This window comes from Arvicanthis niloticus, chromosome X (genome assembly GCF_011762505.2).
Source record: "Arvicanthis niloticus isolate mArvNil1 chromosome X, mArvNil1.pat.X, whole genome shotgun sequence".
Taxonomy (NCBI): domain Eukaryota; kingdom Metazoa; phylum Chordata; class Mammalia; order Rodentia; family Muridae; genus Arvicanthis; species Arvicanthis niloticus.
Genome location: NC_047679.1, coordinates 49,262,601 through 49,268,600, shown reverse-complemented (window position 1 = coordinate 49,268,600; position 6,000 = coordinate 49,262,601). Strand labels below are relative to the sequence as shown.

Here is a 6,000-nt window from a genome sequence, read left to right as displayed (position 1 = left end):
CTTGATTAACTGTTCCCTTCATTACAATGAAGTGTTCCTCTTTTTACCACCTTTTGAAAAGCAAATATACTTGGGTGTGATATATTCCTAGTATTTCCTATGAGGATTTCAAGGCTAGCCTCTAAAGACCCTGTGTCAAACAAAGCAAATGAAACAAAAACTGTTTTCTGTGTTTTAGAGAGCAAATTATGTGCAAAATTATATCTATAATGCAGTCTTTCTATTGAAAAGAATTTATACAATATATTCTGATCATACTTTCACCCACTCCCAAGTTTTCTCAGATCCTCCCCATTTTCTGACTTGCTCTTAAAAATAGATTTTATGAACCTGGAGAGACTGCTCAGCTGTTGAAAAGTATTTGTCGCTCTTGCAGTGTATCTGAGTTTGACTCCCAGCACCCACATGCTGGCTTACAACTTCTGGTATTTCCAGTTCTAAGCAATGTGATCTCTTCTTCTCTATATATTGGCAGCAGGCACACATATGCTATAGATATTATCATCATTCAAATACTCATAGACATAAAAATAAGATTTTTGAATATTTGTTTAATATATATAGTGATGGGCCCATAGAAACATATTTAAGGTTCTTATAAGTTGGTTAAAACAGAATTACATCAATTTCTCCCTTCCCTTTCTGACTTTCCAGCCCCTCTCAGGTACCTTCCCTCCACTCTTCCCATATTCCCCTCTTCCACTCTCAAGGTGACAGCATTCTTTTCTTTATTATTACTACAGATATATGTATATATACATATATGTACAAATGTATAAATACAACCTGCTGAGTTCCTTCTTATTTCTTTTGTGTTTGTGGTCTTAGGACATTGGTTAATGGAGGCGCATTGCTAGGAGAGGCGAATTTTTCCTCTCCCAGCAGTCATTAGTTGCTTGTTGTTCTTTGTCTTGGAGCAGAATCCTATAGAAACATCCCTCTGGCACATTAGTATGTCTTGATATTGCCATCATTTCCATTGCTATTGGAGTTGTTTCAATATTGTTTATGTAGAAACATTTCTAGGAGAGATTGTTTCACAGAAGACTTCCTGGAATTCTGCCTCTTACAATCTTCTGCCTCCTCTTCTGTGATGTTCCTGAGCCATAGATGCAGACGCTATAATGTAGATGGATCTACTTAGGCTGGGTGCCCCATGATCCACTTATACCTGCATTTGGTCTAGTTGTGCTTTCCTGTGATAGTCTCCATCTACATAGGCTTCTTTGATGAAGGGTGGTAATTACACTTATCACTGAGTATAAGGAATTATGCTTGCCTAGCAAAGTGGTAGAAGATCCCTTTCTATGATCCATGAAACACCAGCCCCAGAAACTTGGCTACATTTCCAGTACCAGACATCATTTCCCTCTTATCTAGTAGGCCTTAAGTCTAACTAAGACAGTTGTGTTACCTCCAGTGTGTGAGTGCCACTTATTGTCACTTTACAGATGTTAGTTATTATTGAGGTTCATAGGTATTGTAACCTGGTGGACTATTTACTACTCTCCCTGGACAGCTTGCATAATATTTTCTGTTATCATGAAAAGCAAGAAGGCTTTCTGATTAGATCCAGCTCTAATCACTGAATCCTGTGTCCTAAGTGTGTGGTATCTTCAACAATAGGGATTTACCTTCAAACTCAGAGACAACTAAGGACTATATAAACATATTGTTTTACGAGGCACTCGGACCACCCTGACTACTCATATAAAAGGAAGTTTCCATGTTTGATACTGGGGGTTATCTTAGTCTGTTTCTTGTGGGGAGCACTGTTAGCCCAATAAAAGTTTCTTTAAACACACACACACACACACACACACACACACACACACACACACACACACACGGTAATTCTGATGTTAAGGTTCTGTTCCTTAATTGGTTCTTAATATGTCAGTAAAGAAAGCTGTGGGACAGTTTCTGGGTGGAAGGGACAAGTTGGACTTTCCAGGTCCCTGGAGGCAGAGAGACACAAGGGAAGAGAACAGAATTTTGTCATGCTTTGGATGGAGAAGAAGCCAGCAGCCATGTTAGGTCTCTGGAAGAGCTGGGGCCTGTGGCCATTACTATAGGCGGGGGGGGGGGGGGGGGGGGGGCGGTGGTGGTGGTGGTCAGAGATGTTTGGCAGGGTCTAGGTGGGACTAGCCCTTGAAGTTTAGAGCAGGTGGAAGGTACAGAGATAAAAAATATTATTAAGGGCACACTTCTGCCGGCACGCCTTTAATCCCAGCACTTGGGAGGCAGAGGCAGGTGGATTTCTGAGTTTGAGGCCACCCTGGTCTACAGAGTGAGTTCCAGGACAGCCAAGGCTACACAGAGAAACCCTGTCTCGAAAAACCAAAAAAAGAAGGGCACACTTCTGCAGGCAGGAGATAGTAGTGCCACCAGTTGTGGTTTAAGTCAAGTTGAAAAGGAATTGAACACTCTCTCTCTCTCTCTCTCTCTCTCTCTCTCTCTCTCTCTCTCTCTCTCTCTGTGTGTGTGTGTGTGTGTGTGTGTGTGTGTCTGTGTGTGTGTGTCTGTGTGTGCTGTCTGAGGATTCAAGGGAAGCCAGGTGGGGGCTGGTAGTGTGGTCACTTCCTGGAACTAAAGGCAGGTAGCACATAAAACTATAGGAAACACACATACACACATATATACATTTGTATTGTATACAGTTTTAATATAAAATGATTTCTTGAGACCTTGTCAAACAAACGGTGTTATTTGCCCCTTGACCCACCTTCTCCTTCTATATTGCCTTCCCTCCCTCCTTTCCATCTAGAGCCCTCTTCCTATTTTTTCATTTTTCACTTCATGTCAACTTTAATCACAGTTGTTAAACTTAGGGTCCTACTGTATATTTCAGCAGCACAATGTGAAAGAAAAGGTGCTGAGTCTTGGTGTCGTTTACTCAAGAATGGGCCTCCTTTGTTCAGAAGAATTCTAATCTCTTCTGATCTGATATCTCAGACAAAGGCCATCTTTTCTGTTGAACAGCACAGCAAATGTGGTATTGGAAAGGAATAATGAAATTCTGTCCAAATCAGTCTTTTTGGATCTCACAGTAAGGAAATTGGTTTGAGGCCCTATTTATTCCATATACTACTACACAAAGTGACAATCAAATATTATCAATACATACCTACATGTTTCTTCAATATTTTTCTTTCAGATGGTCCATTGTTTTCAACATGTTGCTGTTTTAAAAAATATTCTTAGATATAGCTACCATACCACACCTTGGACTGAGACAAGGGCATGGGTGGGTCACAAAAGAAAACTAGAGACTATGATAAGTAAAGCTGTGTATTCAGTCAAGTTTGTAGGGGTTTATACCATTGCAGATTACAAAGTGTAGCAAGATTGATTCCAATGTTTTGTTTAAAGGTCTATTCATTCTGAATAGGTTGAGTATATAATATGTAAACAGACTGAGCACATTGTTATAAATTATTGCACATCACATTATTAAGGTGATTACAGGTTAGATGAAAGTTTGACTTGCAAAGGCAGGCTTCAAACAGCATTCCTTAGAAAAACAATTCTTACATTGCAAGTTAATTTATACAGTTTATGTGGAGTGAAAGGTAGAGTACTAAGAATATAGGAAACAAGTGATGTGAGTCATATCTTCATTTTGGAGAGGGCATTAGACATCCATATACTTAATATTTCACAGAAAATATTTTCAGACATTAATGTTTTAGAGGATGACAGGGTAGAAATTTATTTATATAGAGAAAATAGTTGGTATGTTACACCCAAAGATGACAGCATAAGATTGCAAACTGGAATTGACTGTGCAAAATTTGGTAAAGCAACAGAAATGTAAGACTGCTGTTTGTCGAATACTGGATGTTAGGGCTAGACTAATAGTATGAATCCAAATTCTGCAGGCGTCTGAAGACAAATGATGTCACAAAAGACTTTATTCTGGATGTGCTTTTGAGCAGTGATGATAACCCTGAAAAGGAAAATCAAAATATGAACATGTCAAAAGGTTAATAAGTTAGACATAAACAATGGATATTTGAAGGGGACATGATAGAAAATCAATTAGAAGTCTGTGAATTCCAGGGTAAAAGATTGGAATGGAATGGTGGCAGGAAGGGACAGAAACAAATATAACTTGGTGATGTTAACATAGTGTTTAGGATAGAAAACTGAGTTCTCATAACCTCAACAAACTATGTTTAGTCACTGGCCATACCCATCCCTAATATACCAATTAGAGACAAGTAGTAGGAAAAAGCAGAGAGGAAATTTATTTACTGTGCCCAGATTGGGAAGAGGAAAATCATCCAGTGACCCCCTCCTCCCTGAGTTTGACATAAGGTACTACATTGGCTTTAGGTTTAAAGATTTGTTTTGATTATTTTTAGTTAATATGTGTCTATGTGTATGTGAATGAACTGCCCTCTGGGGCAAGAGGCAACAGATCCCTAGGGAACTGGAGGTATATGCTATAGTGGGCTCCCCAATATAGGTGGTGGTATCTAAATTTGTGTTCTCTGCAAGAGTATTAGACACCATTACTTTCTGAGCCATCTCTCCTAGCTTTAAATAGAGGAAGAATTGGAGCAATATACCCAAAAGATGCTCCAACATGTAATAAGGACACATGCTCCACTATGTTCATAGCAGCCTTATTTATAATAGCCAGTAGCTGGAAAGAACCCAGATGTCCTTCAGCAGAGGAATGCATACAGAAAATGTGGTACATTTACACAATAGAATAATATTTAGCTATTAGAAACAATTCACAAAATTCGCAGGCAAATGGATAAAACTAGAAAATATCCTGAGTGAGGTAACAAAAGAACACATATGGTATGCACTCACTGATAAGTGGATATTTTAAAAAGCTCAGAATACCCATGATACAACTTACAGACCATATGAAGCTCAAGAAGAAGGAAGATCAAAGTGTGGATGCTTCAGTCTTACTAAGAAGGGGAACAAAATAATCAAGGGAGGTAGAGGGTGGGAGGGATAGAGGAGGGGGAGGAAAAAAAGGTATGGGAATAGACAGGGGAGAGGTAGAGAGGGTCAGGAAATTGAACAAATGTGTAGCAGTGGGGGATGGGGAACTAGGGGTGGCCACTAGAAAGTCCCAGATCCCAGGAAAGCAAGAGGCTCCCAGAACTTAACAGGGATGACATTAGCTGAAATACATAACAAAGGGGAGAGAGAACCTGTAGAGACCAGATCCAGAGGTTAGGCATGGCCCCCAGTTGAGGGATGGTGTAAACCACCCTTCTCAAAATGTAAGGCAGAATTGTTCCTGTCTAAAGGAAATACAGGGACAAAGAGTGGAGCAGAGACTGAAGGAAAGGCCATCCAGAGACTGTCCCACCTGGGGATCCATCCCACATACAGCCACCAAACCCAGACACTATTGGTGATGCCAAGAAGTACTTGCTGATAGGAGCCTGATATAGCTGTCTCCTGAGAGGCTCTGCCAGACCCTGACCAATACAGATGCAGATGCTTGCAGCCAACCATTGGACTAAGCATGGGGACCCCAATGGAGTTAGGGGAAGGACTGAAGGAGTTTGCAACCCCATAGGAAGAACAACAATATCAATCAACCAGACCCCCCAGAGCTCCCAGGGACTAAACCACCAACCAAAGAATACATATGGAGGGACCCATGGCTCCAGCTACATATGCAGCAGAGGATGGCCTTATCTGGCATCAATGGGAGGGGAGGCCCTTGGTCCTGTGAAGCCTGTAGGGGAATGCTAGGACAGTGAAGTGGGAGTAAGTGGGTGAGTGGGGGAGCAACCTCATAGTAGCATGGAGGAGAGGGTGGGATAGGGAAATTTCAGAGGGGAAACTGGGAAGGGGATAATATTTGAGATGTAAATAAATAAAATAACCTATATATTGGTTTTTCGAGACAGGGTTTCTCTGTGTAGCCCTGGCTGTTCTGGAACTCACTCTGTAGACCAGGCTGCCCTCGAACTCAGAAATCCACCTGCCTCTGCCTCCCAAGTGCTGGGATTAAAGGTG

General features: G+C 40.9%; 1 protein-coding gene across 1 annotated transcript in view; it reads right to left on the bottom strand.

Annotated features, from left to right (window-relative positions):
• Positions 1-3,277: 3,277 nt before the first annotated feature.
• Positions 3,278-6,000, bottom strand: part of LOC117694627 (zinc finger X-linked protein ZXDB-like) — a 46,985-nt gene continuing 44,262 nt past the window's right edge. The window contains 1 exon segment of the mRNA XM_076918569.1: positions 3,278-3,949. The gene's annotated coding sequence lies outside the window, so the exon portion shown is untranslated.